This window comes from Cornus florida, unplaced genomic scaffold (assembly GCF_030987335.1).
Source record: "Cornus florida cultivar Cherokee Brave unplaced genomic scaffold, ASM3098733v1 CherokeeBrave_3.0.0_Hap2_Chr04, whole genome shotgun sequence".
Classification (NCBI taxonomy): domain Eukaryota; kingdom Viridiplantae; phylum Streptophyta; class Magnoliopsida; order Cornales; family Cornaceae; genus Cornus; species Cornus florida.
The window spans coordinates 22098640-22116839 of record NW_026775574.1 but is presented as its reverse complement, the minus strand read 5'-3'; the positions used below and the strand labels follow the sequence as shown (position 1 = coordinate 22116839).

General features: G+C 33.8%; 1 long non-coding RNA gene across 5 annotated transcripts; it reads left to right on the top strand.

Annotated features, from left to right (window-relative positions):
• Positions 1 to 1464: 1464 nt before the first annotated feature.
• LOC132302972 (uncharacterized) lies at positions 1465 to 13025 on the top strand. Of its 5 annotated transcripts, none has more exons than XR_009481019.1 (5): positions 1465 to 1630; positions 2221 to 2571; positions 9633 to 9690; positions 10104 to 10176; positions 10311 to 10550. It is a non-coding gene; the product is annotated as an uncharacterized LOC132302972 (long non-coding RNA). The 5 variants fall into 5 exon arrangements; XR_009481021.1 differs by having other exon boundaries at positions 1465 to 2396; positions 2526 to 2571; XR_009481017.1 differs by lacking the exons at positions 10104 to 10176; positions 10311 to 10550 and adding exons at positions 11467 to 11618; positions 11706 to 13025 and having other exon boundaries at positions 1465 to 2571.
• The last annotated feature ends 5175 nt before the right edge of the window (positions 13026 to 18200 follow it).

Sequence of the window (18200 nt, the reverse complement as noted above, 5' to 3'; positions counted from 1 at the left end):
ATCTATCTCTATTTATAGAGTCTTCAAATCCAATTTCTTGTTGAACAAGAATTTCCCAACTTACTTATAAGGAGTTATCATAATGATCACAACTCTAAAATATAAACATAATGGGATACAATTTCCTTCACAAAATTTAGCCTTCCAAAACGAAAAAGGAAACTAATTTTCTGCACACAAATTTTGAACCACAAACCCAACAATCTCTATCTTGGCTCAAAATTCAATCTTCACGTGCTTCTCTATAGGTCCACCTCGAATAAGAATCTCTTCACAACTCCACCCCAATTAAAGATTTCTCCACCTCAAATAAAGTATTATGATGAACTTGAGAAATACTCTAAGAATTAGAAAATTTAAAACTTAAACTCCACATTTTAATTAAATCATTCCTTATCCTGATCATCACCAAATTGGCTTGCCAAGTAATTTGTCAAAATGGGTGCCAATAAGATGACAATTAATTCTTATAATTCAGAGGAATGGCGAGAGAGAGAGAGAGAGAGAGAGAGAGAGAGAGAGAGGAGTTTCTCAAGAAACTGCTACTGTTTCCTAGAAGTTCCAAAAACTGGCAAATTATACTCTCTTGAGAACTCTTTCCCGTCAAGTGGGTTCGCAGTTGATTTTGCATCCATTCTCTTTGTATTGAAAGACAATAAAATAGTTTTTGTTGCATTTATTTCGGATGGGATAGTTATTATACTGCACAATGGAATGTCAAATTTGGAAAACTTTGGCAAAAAAATTCTATTATCTTGGTTTACTGCTTATTAATGCAATTTATGTTAAAATTGAAGAAGCCAACAGGTTTTCTGGTTCAGTAATGCTACATCAGGTTTGGTTAGTATAATGTATATACATATAGAACCCTACTTTAATGTCAACGTTTAGAACCCTACTTTAATGTCAACGTTTTCACTCATAAATCTACTATATTTTGGTTAAAAACTATAGATTAAGGAAAACAAATATATTCACACCCTGATTCAATTTTCTTGTAACCTTTGCCCTCTCACCTTCTCTTCTCTGTGGTCTCCAAGCCTCTGCCATAGGAGTAGATAACTAGATATTGTGTATATCCTACCAATGATAATGAATCATTTCAAAAAAAAGTTGTTCCACTATATTTGATTAATTAAATACACTTATGACGTGGCATGCCAAATCCAGGCTAAAATCAAAATATTTCATTTATCTTACTCAATATTAAGTGGATATTGGATGTGCTAGATATACCTTGTCATTGGTATATCTAGCCAATTCACATGCATTCAAATTGGTTGCTTTCACATATTCATCAAAACTGCTCTCAACCAACACACACACGCACATTTTTTTACAAAGATGTGAGCTCTCATCACATGGTAAGTGGGCCGCATTCCACTAATTTTTACGTATCATCGGAATTGGAAGATATATTACTACTCTTTTTATAATTATGGGATTTAACTTCGATATAAAATTCTGAAACGCTAGCAACATTTTCCACAACTTTTTCTTTGCCCTCGCATTTTCAACTTAAACCCACCTTGTTGCTTTATTTTTTTTTATTTATTTTTCATTGTCAGAGCAGTGACTTTACGAAAAACAAGTGAAGCGGAGGAGACAACACCCATGAACCATCTACAAGGTATTTTTCATATCTAAACTTCTAGGGTTATGGTTTTGTTTCACCTTTTTCTCAATCCTTCTCCCTAGTCAGGTTAGGGTTAGGGATTTCGTCATTCCACTCTTTATGTTCGCTTTGATCCGTTTAATTATTTATTTTATTGAAGAAACTTTGATTGTGGTTTGTGGATATGCATGCCATAGGTAGTGACTGGAATATTGCAGGTACTTTATGTGTTACTGAATACAAACCCTTTAATTAGTGAACATGGTCAACAAAAGCATATTGTATTGTAAATTCATGAGCCTGACGAGATCCATCTGGTTTTATTGTTTCCAATTTAACATATTAGGTCGATTTTAGTTATGTGTAACTTTTTTAATTGATGATGATGGTGTGCTCATGACTTCTATGATCCGTTCAATATGTAGTAGATACATGCAAGTGCATGTCTAGCCTTCCATGGCTTCCAAAAGCTTTGACATTTGATTTAGAGAATAAGTACTTACAAAAAGTTTCTTAAAAAATTATATACAATGAAATCCATATTCAATCATAAAGAATAATCCAATATCATAAACCAAGAATATTTGGTAATACGTAATCTTCAGTTCAAGAGGAAGTCTGACTGTCACGGAAGCTAAGAGGTAGGATAAACCACAATAATTGAAGGATAAATGAAGGCTTTCCTTTCCGTGTTGGAAAAGAAAAGGGAGTCAATTGCGAGGTGGATGCTACCACCGATGTAACATCTATAAATAAGGGGCCGGTACGTCGACCTACGAAGGTACAAAACAATTCCCTACTCAATTGTTTTTTTTTCTTATTTATTGTCAAGAACTAACTTGACCGTCGGAGATTCTTAGGCCGGTACCACACTAGTGCCCCTCCGATTACTTTCTCTCTTCTTTTTCAGATATGACACTGTTCCAGATCGCTGCGAATTCATTCATCAACATTTGGTATGTGTCTTTATTTATTACTCGTATATTGAAGCTTCCATATGTCTTGAAAACCCAGATTGTATTTGCTGTATTAGTTACATTTGATATCCGGAGAGTATTGGACTGTGTAAGTCACTTGAGAAATACAATATGCATGGATTATGTTGTTTCGTATTTTAGATCTCTTGTGGGTTCCAATTTCATGATTACAAACTACAGAAAATGTCACTTCCAATGTGTTGAGTGTTGTATCTAATGAAGAACCGTTTTCCTTGATTTCTATTCTACAACTCGTAGCCTTCATTATCGTACTTGATTCTTGGATGAAACGAAATAATTAAATTAATGAAATGAATCTTTATAGTAGTAATGCTATAGAAGCTAAATAATTCGTACTTGTTATGTTATTAGTTAATACGTATTAATTTTCATAATAATAGATTTTAGATTATTTTAGTAAAATCGAAAGATAATTTACAATCTATAACATTCTATCATTTTACACATTAAAATATATAGTCACTAGTTGTTGGAGTTTTACGTTCAAGGGTATACTTTAACTAAAAAATGAACATTTTTAGGTGAGATACTAATTAGCTAATACTTTAATGTCAACCTGGTTGACTTCTAACTACATTTGATTAAATGTTATTAGAAATAATTTTGTTTTAACATGGACGGTAACTATTGGAATTAGTTGAATCCAATGATCATTGGTTTCACTCATAATTATGAATTTTGCTCCCTCCATCCCACAAAACATGTCGACCTTTCTATTTTGATTGTCCCAAAATAATTGTCCCAATTCAAATTCCAATATATTAATTTTTTAATATTCCTAATTTACCCTTCTTACCTTGAAGTTATAAAACATTTTGACCAACCATAGAAGGGTATATTCGAAAATTCATGTCCTACCACTATAATTAAAAGATATTAAAGACTACACTCTTCAAAAGTTAGATTCCTAAAAAGGGACATCTTTTGTGAGATAGAGGGAGTACTTTTGTGTTTTTCTTTAATAAAAGCATCATTATGCCTGTAACAGAAAATATAAGTTCAAATATTATTGTTCAAGAAAGAAAGAAAATATTTTAGTTAAATTTACACAATTTAACGAATTGCATAAGAAAATATAAATAATAAATAAAAAAAACCTTCAGTTGGTGGAGGTGTTTTTGGAAAAAAAAAATCAAAAAGTAACCCCACTGACTAGTGTTTTTTTTTTTGGGGTCTGTGTGTCAAGGGGAAGGGAGTTCAATACAATTTACCCAATAAAAAATGAATGGATACATTATCTTATTCATTGAAGTTCATCTTCGACATAATCAGTCAAAATGAAGAACTTCTTCTCTTGCAAATCCATAGATTGGCGAATTTCAAGTATATATCATTTGGAATGGATCCTCAACAATTGTTTTCCTTTCCATGTATTTCTTAGGTTCCATCCAACAGGTACGAAAATACCACATGACTGTCTTGTTTGGATTAATTTGGTTCATAAATCCATCCAACAGGTACGAAAATACCACATGACTGTCTTGTTTGGATTAATTTGGTTCTTTGTTTATGAATGTAACGACCTACTCCACCACATGGTATGATATTGTCCGCTTTGGGCCTAAGCCCGCATGATTTTGCTCTTGAGCTTCACCCTAAAAGGCCTCATACCAATTGGAGATGACACACTTACATATAAGCACTTCACCTTCCTTCTACCCAGGTGATGTGGGACTGTGCACCCGTAACTCGCCAATGTGGTAGCCTGTCAGTGTCTCTCGCACCCGCCCACGGCACACCCGCCCACAGGGTCATCACAATCCACCCCCCTTGGAGGCCCGACGTTCCCGTCAGCACACTTCCGGCTGGGTCAGGCTCTGATACCATTTATAACGACCCACTTCACCACATGGTATGATATTGTCCGCTTTGGGGCTGAGCCCGCACGGTTTTGCTTTTGAGCTTCACCCTAAAAGGCCTTATACCAATTGGAGATGACACACTTACATATAAGCACTTCACCTTTCCTCTACCCAGGCGATGTGGGACTGTGTACCCGTGCTCGCCAGTATGGTAACCTGATAGTGTCTCTCGCACCCGCTTACGGCACACCCGCCCACAGGGTCATCACAATGAAACTATAACATGGTTGGTAGTTAGGTAAATGATGACATGGCAGTTTTTATCATTGAATGAAGCTTGGAGATGCTTTGAGGGAAAAATTATTGGAGATGATCCAAATCCTATATCATTAAGGTAAGAACTCCAAATACTTTATTGATTTGGAATCACCTTCCTATCATTTTCCTTTCATTTTTTCACCTTTTCTAGCACCCCTCTGTAATTGGTCGGGCACTTACCATCTAACCAAAAAGCTTAAGGTATTGGGTAGTGCGGCATACTCACCCTTACATACCAATTTCACTTCTCATCCAGATCCGATGTTAGACACCTCTAACACCTTCTATCCCCAGATGGTTTAACCTAACGGCTCTCTTGGGATTTGACAATTACTCAACAACCAAACTTTCAAATGCTTAGTTGGGCTTCATCTGACGAGCTGCTCCTTTGATTAGGTGAAAGTATAGGCTTCATCGTAATGGTCTCTTTTTTCTTAGCTTTGATGAAGCTCTTTTTGCCCACTAGTTACGAACCGGGTCTAACATATTTTATTTTTCTAATAGTGGGTGTTTTACCTGCATCTAATTTTTGGAATGTTGTTGTTTTGGGTTTTTCCCTTTTGATATAGGTTAGGACTTGGATTTTGTTTTCTTTGTCTTAGGGAATGGCCCTTTGCTCCTATAATTTTTTATTGCTTCTCTTTAGTTAATTCTTTTACTTATAAAATAGATAACCAATTGAGAAAAGCCTAATTAATCACAAAAAAGTATGATTGCAAGTCTTTGCACTCATTTTGATTCCAAATTGGCCCTCATTTCTGTAGGTGGAGATGCATTAAGTGATACTGGACAAATAAGGTCATTAATTGTAGATGTGTGTGTGTGTGTTTTTTTTTTTTAACTACTAATTTGGATGGCTAGCGGTGCAAACGATAGATTATACATTACATAATTGGTATGGGTAGTGAGTTTTTTCACAATATGTTGTGCGCCTTGGACTATAGGATTGTGATTTGACAAGAAATTAAAAGAGTTAGAAAGCACAAACACTTTTTTTAGAGGTTGTTGTGATGGTGTCCTATGTTACATGGACTCTTTAAAAGTATTGAAGTACCCGTATTTGGGTACATATTACTCGGACATGGGTATGAGATATGTGTCCGACACTTTTGAGTGGACAAGTAGTTAAAAAAAAAACAAATCAAATCATTCAATTATATTAAATTATTAATTTAAAATGATTTAATTACCTATATTGAACACTATATTAGATACAAATATTACTTTACTCTAGAAAATAAAATAAAATAATTAAATAAAATGAATATCTAGCAGTGTCCATGTCTCCTTCTATTTAGAGATCTAACACGTCCAACGCATGGATACATACCCATGTCCGACACACGTACCTGAGCCATGGTAACATAGATGGTATCAGACACTTGGACACTGAAACACATGACACAGACACTATTAGAGATGTCTTACTAGTTAAATATTTTATTTTAGGGCAAATTACACAAAGGACCCTTCAAGTTTTCATCTTGTACATGTAGATAGAAGATGCCACAATATAATAGAAAGGCCACAAATTAACTGTTTGTGGTTAGTGGATTGATATGAATTTACATTTTTTTCCTTCACTTTCTATTTGTTTAATGAAAAAATCTAAAAAAATTTTTGTATTGTTAAAGTTAAGGTTTTGCCCTAAGACTCCTTCACTTTCTTTCCTTTTACAAAACCATGTTTCTCTCTCTCATCTCTCTGTATTTCTTCTCTAAAACACTGCCTTAGCTTCAACGTTTTCATCGCATTTTCACTCTTTAAGATTCATACTAGATTTCACCGCCCCCCACACACAAACATATTGTATATTATAGGCAATTGAAAGCTATTAATTTCAGAAATTAAGAAAAAATGAAAAGTTGCGTTGTAGTTGTTGATGATGAGTTCGCATACGAAGAAGAGACCCACCTTACTGTTCATAAGACCTTTCACTTATTCCCCGGCGATGGCTTCACTGTTTACAACCTGAAAGGTGACCTCATCTTCTGAGTCGACTCGCACGGCACCAAGCCCAAACTCGTTCTCATGTATCCCTCCGGCCACTGCCTCCTATATTCATATGTCCATCACTGGTGCTTCATCAAAAGTCGATCCGGCCGACCCTTGTGATACCGCCGGTGGTGCCCGAACTGGGTTCTTCGAGATTGAGCATCTAGGTTCTCCGAGGCGATCGTCGCCTGTGATTCGTAGCCACCGTTCTAAGCTCGCCCGGCCACAGCCACCTCCACTTCCAACTCCAATCCACAACCCAAAACGATCCGGCCGACGTACCCTGATTCGCCCTTCGCAGCCGCTGTGTGTATATATATATAGATAGATATATATGTGTATATGTATATAGATAGATATATATAGATACATATATGGATGAGATTGATGTGTGTGTATATATATATAGATAGATATATATATCTGTGTGTAATTATATGTGGATGAGATTGATGGGTGGAGTTGAAGGGTAAATTGGTTGATGGTCGTCGGAGGAGGAGGAGGAAGAAGAAGGGAAAGGTGTATGTGGGGGTTGCGGCACCACCACACCACACCACAGTACCACACCGACGTTGCCACCACCACTAACCCCAAACCCACAATCAACAGCAGAAATCAACGGAAGAGATAACCACTGGGCCTCCACCGCGCCACCATCCCATCGTTGTAACTGCCACCACCATTCCTACCTTACAACCACCGCAGTGCCACCACTCCCACTATCCCCAAACCTACAATCGACAGTAGAAATCGATGGAGAGAGAAAATGGAGGCATCGCGACCACCACCACCACCGTCAAAACCCTCTTTCTCCCCTGATCCCCTTCTCTCCAAGGGGCAAAACCGTAACTTTAACAATACATAAAAAAAATTTAGATTTTTTCATTAAGCAAATAGTTTAACTCTATGGACAAAAATGTAAATTCATATCAATTCACTAACCACAAACAGTTAATTTGGGGGCCTTTTTGTTATATTGTGACATCTTCTATCTATATGTACAAGATGAAAATTTGAGGGGTCCTTTGTGTAATTTGCCCTTTATTTTATGGTTGTGAATGAATGGGACATGATTGAGACATAACATGGACACAAGGACGCATTTGGAACACTTTTAGGATATTGTTGTGGTCCCACTTGTAATTATTTTTCTTAGAAGACTGTAATTCAATGCAGTTAAAAATATGACTTGGGTTGATTAGAAAAATAACATAAGATTATAGAAAACAAAATTAATAAATCTCTCTAACTCTTAGCTCCAAAGTGGTGATTTCATACATAATTATATCGAATCAATGAGTTGGAATTATTATTTATATCTATTATATTATATTATATTATATTCTCTTTTTTTTGGGGATAATTACAATCACTTCCCGTGCAGATTGCCTAAATAATATGGACCTTCCCTGTGGTTTTTAAAATAACACTGACCACCCCTATTAGTGTTGCCTTTGACCTAAGTATATTAAATGTCTATCATACCCATTGCACTTTCGTTAGTTCAATACATGAACAAAATAGCATTTTCAAGCTTTTTAAGGGTATTCTTGAGTTTTAAGTAAATTTTGAACATGACATCACCAGATAAGAGTGTCAGATAAGGGAGGTTAGTATATATTTGAGGGGAGGTTAGTATATATTTGAAACTAGATGGGAGTTTCATGTTATTTAGACAATTTACATGGCCGGTAAGTGTTAATTCCTTTATTTTTTATGTATTAATGACGTTTTTTTTTTTTTAGATTTGTCATGTTCGTTTCCTGTCATACCCATATTTAGTGTCCGTATCTGTACTTCATAGCAAAGAAGCTACATAGGATAGTCGTGTCAATATACAAATTCCATCGGGCAACCTTTCAAAGTTGTTTTGTCTTCTCAAAACGTGTATGTCAACTTTGTACAACATTTTGATTTTCTCTTATATATGTGAAGAGCATAAAAATATTAAAAGAACAAATAAATAATAAAAAAACCAACTTTGTTGAGGTCATTGACTCATCTTAGAGCCCGTTTGGAGTGCTTTTCAACAACATAAAAACGTTTTATTTTAAAAATTGCATTTAGATGTGTTTGGTAATCATAAAAGCGCTTTTAATAGTTACGTGTTCTGAGTAGAGGTTGTATATTTTAGGTAATTATTTTTCCTTAGATAAATTTTCCCTTTTTATTTTTTTAAGACAATTTCACCAATTCTTTTATGAAGTTACTATTATCAAATATTGTAACATTCTACTAAAGTATATTATTGTAAAATTAGCACTAGAATTGTTTTGTAAAATATTATTACCAAACTAATAAAAAATTACTTTTGTTAGAAGTGTTTTATATAATGTGTTACCAAGCACCTAAGATACTTTTTAATGACTGCAATTTTTAGAAGCCGAACTATGTAAATATTATGCAAATTATACACCTTTGCTTAGATTTTCGGGAAAAAATATAAAGCAACTCCCTTCTACCTTTTCTTTAGATTGCCAAATTTACACATGGTAAATCCTGTTTTAGAAATTATTCTAACCTCTCCTGTCAAATGTTGACCATTAACACAGTTAATAAAAAAAATATATGAAATTTCTAATTTGTACACGTTAATATTTTAATATAAATTTATATCAAAACTGAAATTATGGAAGAAGAAAAAAAAAACTTGCATCAATTGCAATTGATGGGCATCCCTGGTAGAGAAATTATTACATGATCGATGTGGTCCAACCAATTAGAATCTGCCATTCAAGCTAGTGTGTCAGCTTTATTTAATTTTTTTGTTTGTGTGCCAATTTGTGATTGGGTAGGACCAATCCCGGAGCATGTAATAATTTCTCCATCTTGGACGCATCTTTTTTTTTTTGGAGAGGGGGGGGTTCAGTTCTCCATTTTCATTGTTCTTCAACACTGTTGCAGGGAGATAGAGAGAGAAAGAAAGATCCGATTTATGCCGTGAAATTGAAATTAATTGATGGTAAGAAATACTAAAACACCTTCTTTGTTACGTTCTTCAGTGCCTATGAGCTTTTTTTTTTTTTTACTTGGAAAGTGCCTATGAGCTTGCTTTGTTAGAAATTAATGTTATTGTGTATCCTAATTTCTCTATTTAATCAATATTGAATTTATCTACCAAAAATATTTATACGTATTCACAACTTCAGTGTATTTATTGTGCTTTCAAGTTTGTGTAAAGTAATTCTGCTTCTAATTTTTCTATAAATTTCAAATCTTTTTTATTATTTGCATTATATATATTTTCGATTGTATCAATTTTATAATTTGCCAAAGTGGTTCCACATACAAAATTCATGTACTCCTAGTGTTTGTCAAAAGTATCACGGGCCTACTTTCATTGAAAGATCAGTCACATGTATCTTCTATCTTCAGATGAATTAGTGGAGAAGAAAGAGCCCAGGTGATTGAAGGAAGAAGCCCAAGTGTACTATAAACTAATTTCTTGGTACAACATTCTCAATAATCTCATGTACTTATTATTATTATTTTTATTTTTATTTTATTTTTATTTTTTTGTGTTCACCTATAACACACTCATTTTGTTTGTGACCTTGAATGCTCGACCTTACAACCCTGAAGAGTTGATGAGATACATTGACTAGAACCTTTGGTGGTTCTCAGTTATCTATTTTTGCATTACAAAACCGTGGCTTCAATCTCAAACCATGAGGATTCTTCAAAGGAAGTGCAAAAAATTCTGAAGAAGGTAGATAGGCTCAGTAGCTTGCCAGATTCACTTATTGTTCACATTCTGTCTTTCCTACCAACAATAGATGCGGTCGGAACCAGCATACTGTCATCAAGATGGAAGCATCTTTGGGCTTTTGTTCCCATTCTAGATTTTGATGTCAACTTGCCGTATGGAGAACCTTATTCAGATATGAACTTTGTTGATCGAGTACTTTTCAATCATGAATTCTCTCGCATTCAGAAATTCCTGTTGAACTGTATAGAAGAAAATGATTTATCAAGAGTATATACATGGATAAGTGTAGCCATAAAACGTGGGGTTCAAGAACTTGAAATCTTTATTAAGCAAGGCGAATGGGATTTTAGGTGCCCTTTAAGCCTCTTCACTTGCCCAACACTGTAGTCTTAAAACTGGGATTTCTTGTAAGTTTAAGTACTGTTCCTCACTCGGTCCATTTTAAAAGTCTCAAGGTCCTCCATGTCTCATTTAAGTTTCCGGACAATGGATTGACGCAAAATCTTTTCTGGAATTGCCCTGTTCTTGATAATCTGTTAATTGAAGGACTTGTTCACAGTTATCATGAACTAAGTTTCGATCTCTCAACGCGGGCGCCTCTGAAGCGTTGTAAGTTAGATTTGGGAGGTTATCAAGTAGAAGAGACTTCTAAATATAAAGAGAACAAAATTGTGATCAATTCACCGAGTCTTCAGTTTCTTACTCTCTGGGAAGATTACTTGCCTTGGTATGTGCTTGAGAACCTAATCTCATTGGTTGAAGTGGATGTTGATGTTGGACACTGCTGCATAAAAACCAAGTCAACCAAACAACATGCTCATCGTGTACTTGTGCTACTCAGGAAGTTTTGTAGTGTCAAATATCTATCTCTAGGCGCTCGTACCATGGGAGTAAGCTTGCATTTTTTTTCTTGATAATATTGAGTGTTGATTTTCTTTTTCCTTTTAATTTTGTTATTGCTGTTATTTTTGAAATTTGATCTATATATATGTATAGCACTTCCATGACTTATGTTCATGTCTTATTAAGGCTCTCGACTATGCTGATGACAATAAACTGCCTTTATTCGCTAATTTGACTTGGTTGGGGCCGCATGTTCCAATTGCTATGGTTGGAAACGTCTACTGGTTTTGTTCAATAGCATGCCAAACCTGGCATATCTTGATTTGACTAGATTGAAGGTGAATAAATTAACACGTAAGAAAATTTTGAAGTATTTTTTTTTGTTTTTTATTCACAGTTTCTAAACTTTTGATTTCTGTGTCTAGAATTGTGAAGATAATGCTTTTGAGGATTTCAATTTTATTGAACAAGAAGTGGTGCCTTGTTGTCTGTCAATGCATCTTCAAAAAATTGGAATTCGTGGATTTCGGGGGCTGAGTGATGAGCTGAAGCTGACAGAGTATTTTCTAAGAAATTGCAATGTATTGCATAAGATGGCAATTGTAAATTTTTATTTAGATGAAAATCAAGAGAGAGAATTTCTCAAGAAAGTGGAAATGTTTCCTAGAAGTTCAAGAAACTGTCAAATTATTCTTGAGAAAGAACAAGAAGTTTCCTGACATGGAATCAAGTGGGCTCCCATCTTATTTTGCATCTGTTCTCTTTGTATTGAAAGACTATGAAATTGTGTTTGTTACATTTATTCCTGATGAGACAGTTGTTTGATTTTTGTTTGGAATACTCCTTTTATACTGTGTTTGTACATCAGGTAGAGAGTCAATGTTTTCACTTGCAAGGTTTTGCTTATAATGACTTTAGAATCTAATTCCCGGTGAAGATTGAAGTTTCTTGTAACCTTTGCGCTTTCCCTTTTCTCTTTCTCTGTGGAAACAGCAGCAGATTATGGTATTAGCTCGATTTCAGTCAACAAAATGGAAGCAGCAGTGCATCGAGTTGATGGATTTGTGGTTCGCTGTGTTGGTCTATTTTGAAGAAAAGAAAATGGGGCCCTCAGGTTGTGGTTAATATGGTTGTGAATCTCTGCTACAAGAATGTTCTGAAGCTAGTAGTTAGATTTGATTGTTTCAGGTATGAGAAACAAAGAGTATCCTAATCATTGGTTCAGATCTTCACAAGGGATGCCAAAGCTCAAGTTTGATGCGGCGAGCCGCGTATAATGCTCCTTCAACGGAGTGTGGTGGAGGCTTTGTCAAGATTGCAGTTTTGGAGACTTTGAAGCATGTTTGTAGTTTTTGATTCACCATTTCAGTTTCTAAGCTCCTGCTTTCTGTCTCTAGAACTGTGAGAATAATTGATCATGAGGATTTCAATTTTGTTGAACAAGCAAGTGGTGCCTTATTGAATTTTTTGGATTTCGGGGGCTAAGTGATGAGCTGAAGCTGATAAGAGTATGTTTTGAGAAATGGCACAATATTGCATTTGTTGGCAATTAATTTTTTAATTCAAAAGAAAAGCACAAGAGAGAGTTTCTCAAGAAGCTGCTATAGTTTCCTGTGGTACAGTATTATTTTCAAATTTTGAGTCTCATTTTCAAAATAAAAATGCTTTTAAATAGTAAAGAAGCAATCCTAAACGGGCTCTGATCCTTAATTCCACACAAAAAGTCATGTTAAAGTGAAAAAAAAAAAAAAAAAAAAAAAAAGACACAATCTATATTTGAGTGATATTTGGACCGAATACCGGCATTTTACTTCAAGGAAAAAAAAAATTTCACTCCAAAATAAAACCAAAAAAACTGATTTTTGGTATTTTTTTTTACCCAAACAGTGCCTTAAAAATTTATCCGGATTGGTTTTTTTTATTTTTTTTATTAATTTTTTAAAAAAAGGCAACCCATATAGGCGATTCTAAATTGGCATCCCAATTTTGGTGACCCGCAATGGAGTGGATTGGGTTACCAAATTGGGCTGGGCTCGCCAAAAAACGGACCATTAGAGTTGGTCTAATATTCTGCATAAATTATTAATACCTATGCTCTCAAATAAAGTGTCTTGCTTTGAGAATTGTGACTTACATTATTGTGAGTCACACTTCTCAAAGTTCTCAAAACAGGACATTTTTTTAAGAACTTCCGAACCAGGATGAATTAGTAATTGACACGTAAGGAAAAAAAATTGAAAAAAATTGACAAATTTACTTATATGTAAGTTAGTAATGGGGTCTAACGGTCCATGTAATAATTTCTTAATATTCCAAAGGAATGCCGAGCAATTAAAATTTGAATATTTCAATATAAATTAGGGTTTTAGTCATCTCTTCAACACACTTCGATAGATTGAGGGAGAGGATTTAATTGATGGTAAGAAAGAATTGGCTGATTTCCAATATATTTTGTCATTTGCATTATATAATATTAGTGTAAACTTTTTCTTCTTTGAGCTCCTTTTCTGCTTGTGTTTTACTTCCAATCAAAGTTCCCAGAGCCACAGAATCTATTTGTACTGTAAATTTTAAATTTATAAAATTCTCAATAATCTCGTATTCTTGTTAAATTTTCATTTTTTTATTTTTATTTTTTTATAGCATTTTGTATCGGTGACCTTGAACACTCTTCTTACTAGGGGTACACACGGTCCGGTTTGGTCTGGTTTTGAAAATTTTTGGAACCAAATCGCTCCCTACGGTTTTAGAAAATCTGAAACCGAACTAGACCATTTGAGCCATGGAACCAAACCAGCCAAAACCGTGAAAAAACGGTTTAATTCGGTTCGGTTCCACTGTTCTAGTTGAATTTTAGTTCCCTGTTTTTTCTCTTAAATTGTATATACAACAAAAAATCAATGAAAGTATTCACATTTCCGAATCGAAGACTAAAATAAAGAGAGAAAAAGAGAGGAGAAAGTGGGTGAAATAGACCCAAAAGCAAAACCCTATAAATTAAAATAAGATTGAATCTTGATGAAACTGAAAAAGATGACAAATCTGTGGTTGAAAATTAAGAAACTTGATTCGTTGTCGTTGTTGGTTGTGCTTGAGGCGCAAACACGCCATGAGACTCAGAGATATGTGAACTGAAAGTGAGAGAGAGGAATAGAGAGTGTGAGAAAGATGTCACCGACGTTAGCGATAAAAGATCGCCGACGATGACCGAACTTCTGGTTGCTTAAGAGAGATTGATTAACAACTGGATCCTACGATGATGAGAACTAAGAAGAATGAGGCGGCGTGAGCAAAGGAAAAAAATGAGATAGTGGAGGAATGTTGTCATGTACCCAAAAATCAAAACATTAGGAGAAGCAAAAGTAAATAAAAAAATATCAGATAATGATGAATGTTGGCTCCCGTTTGAACGTTGTGCCGAAATCCTTTACAAAGTTAAGAGTAGTGTATAGGTATAGCTATATATATATATATATATATATATATATATATATAATATAATATAATATAACATATTTTTATATACATATTATAATGGTTTGGTCTGGGTCGGTTCGGTGACTGAACCAAAAATTCACGGTTCCATTATTTTGAAACCGTAATCGGACCAAATCGCTATGGAACCGGCTTAGACCACCTGATTCAGTTTGGTCCGATTTTGTTTTATGGGTTGACAGTTTTTTTGCACACCCCCACTCCTTACACCTTACAACCCCGGAAAGGTGAGGATATACACTAAATACAAGCTTTGTTCTTCCAATTTCATGAACTTTGTTGACAGTATTTCTTAATCACGAGTTGTCCTATGTTCACAAGCTCCGTTTACACTCTAATTTATACAGAGAGATTGATATTGTTGGGATTTGTGTGCCCAGCATAGCAAATTCTTGCTTGGACTGTAAAGTCATTGTTCCTTATCTAAATATTATTATTAATGCATTATACAATTAGTGAATGTAATGTATTATTTTTTTGATTCATTATGGAATTGATTGTGTCCACTTGAATACAAGATATATTTATATATGTATGTGATGAAAATTAATACAATGTTATAAATAGTAATCATAAATGGTTCAAAGTCGGTAATTATGGATGGACATTTAATTAACTAAACTTGAACCGAATTCACGATAGGTGGAGATATATTGCGAGAGCTGTTGTATGCAATTACTCTCTGTCACTATCATGGCATTTGACCCTCAAGTATGAGAGAAATATAGACTCTTTTATTAATTAATAATTACTTTGATTTGTTCGGCGGATACTTCGGGATCCAAAGACCAGCACTTTAGGTAGTTATGTAATTAATAGTTAGAAGGTTATATTCTCAATATTTGCATCAGTGCTACTTGTATTTATTTTGTATTGATTATGGTTGACTACAAATTAAATTTGAAGGCCTTCGTATATTTTAGACAAAATGTTTTCTATGTATTAATTTACTAAATTATTATTTTTGTCAAACAAATTTTTATTGTGATCAAGCTGAAAATAATTAAAAGTACCAAAACAAATATATTAATTACGTAGTCGGATTGATAGCTTAATAATCAGATAAATAATTATGTATAGAGGGGGTAAAAATGCAACATTGACTTAGAGGTTATATATTATTTAATTGGAGTTAAATTAATTTTTTTTAGTGGAGTAGAAATTAATTTATGAATTAATTGAATTAGGTCCATGGTTTAATGGACCAAGCCAATTATTACTTTATAGTAGCCAAGAAAAAAGTAAGCCCAGGGGATTCTCACCTATAGCCCAACTTGATATTGGAAGCTTATTAGATTTGAGATATCACGTGAATTTTAGAGATTAAAAAAAAAAAAAAAAAAAAAAAAAATTGTCTTTAATATTTATTTTTATTTTGCCTATATATACATGGGTCCATGTATATTTTAGGTTACGCCTTTGCAAGATTCTGCCTCTTTCTAGATTTTTAAGGTTAGCTTTCTCATCTAAAGAAGGCTATCACAAGCCTTAACTCCAAGGTCATTCATCAAGGTTTATTGGTGATTCCTAAAAGGAAGATTACTACCAAAAAGAAGGAGATCATAAAAGAAATGATCTTGCAAAGGGATCTACAATAAGTGAGAACATTCACTTTAGAGGAAAGATTTAAGGTTTAGTAAAACCTTTGATGTAAGCTTTCAATCTAATAATGAATACTTCATCATCTTATTTTTTTGCATAAAACTTGTTTCTATGTGATGAATCAAGATCCATGTATGAAAATTCCTTAAAAAGTTTTCAAACTTCAATTTTCCCAATAGTGGTATGAGAGCTTGGTTTGATTCATGACTAGAGATCATGTAATTTATGAAAATTATCATTCATGGATCTAATTTATATATACATATGTAGATATTAATGTATGTTGCTATATGGTATACTATGTTGATATATATTGATACATAATGATGTATGTATATTTGTGAATAGATGATGATGATGTATTTTTGGGCCATGGATGAAGCTTATAGGTAAATGTAATTTTATCTTTGGATGAATCTAATTAAGGATTTTATTTAGCCATTTGAAAGTTCAATGATGTAATTTATTTATTTTTCATTGTATTTCATATGTATAATTATTTTTTAAAGCCATGTAATCTTCATCACTGAGTAGTATGAAACTTCAAAAAGGTCCAAGAAAATTCAATAAGGTTCCTGGAATTTTTCCAGAACTTTTTTGGTTTTTTTTTTTTTTATTTATTTATTATTTTTTATTTTTCTGCAATTTTGGCCATTTTTCGGCAGCTGGAGGGAAGAAGAGGGATTTGGTGCGGCAAGGTACACCAATTTACCATGCACCCGAATCCAAGGCCACTGGATCTTGATCAGCGAAGGAAGTTATCTAATGTGGGCACGCCTAGAGCACACCCAATCATTTAGCGCGTGAGGACCACGTGCCAGCAAGGACTAGCACTATCAGGCGCGCGCTGCCACCTTGCACAGGCGCGCGCTGCCACCTTGCACAGGCGTGTGCACTCACGTGGTGAGCGCGTGAGGGCGCGTGGGTCCAGTATTGTTCTCTTGCATGCGCACAAATTCTTTTGGTGGACTTCTAGGCTTGCTTTTATGATTATTTTGTACTGTTTTCACTCATTAAAGAGTGAATTATTGCTCCAAAATAGATTTTAAAGTAATTCTCTTAAAGAGTGAATTATTACCCCAAAGTAGATTTTAAAGTAATTCTTCGCTACTTAAAGATAGTGGGAGTATATGTGGTGCAATAATTATAGCACTTAGTAATTATTTAGTTTTTAAATGTTAAAAGTTAAATCCATTGGCCATTTTATTTATTTGTTTTAGTCTGTCATTTATTTATTTATGTGATGTTTGAAATGCATGAAATATATAATTGCTAATTATTATTATTCATGCATTGGATCTATGATATTTATTTAAATGACTTGATTAATTAAATTATGAAAATTAAGTGGATTTAATTACTAATTAATGAGAGGGCAATTAATGGAAAATGGAAAATTATTTTTAAAAGTGTGCCTCAAATTAAATATTAGTAAATCATTTAAAAGTCCAAATATTTTTTAAAATTAATTGGATTAAAATCAAGGCGTTTTACATTCATTATATCATGTAAGTAAATGAATGGAAAACCCTAATTATAAATGATTGAAAATTGAGTGAGAGAGGAGATTTTTATTCATTACCTCATGGCCTTTGTTATTATAACCATTATAATTAGATCTTTAAAAATAAGGCTCTATGTTTAAAGAGTCTGAAATTACAAGAATGGTCGTCTCACGAAAATAAAATTATGAAATGTTCATTGTAGTTACATCTTTAAAAATAAGGCTCCACTCATAATTTAAAAAGTCTAAGCTTATAATGGCAATATATTTAATATTTTATTTTTCGTTGGAGCATTAATAACGTTATACACTTAGTCTA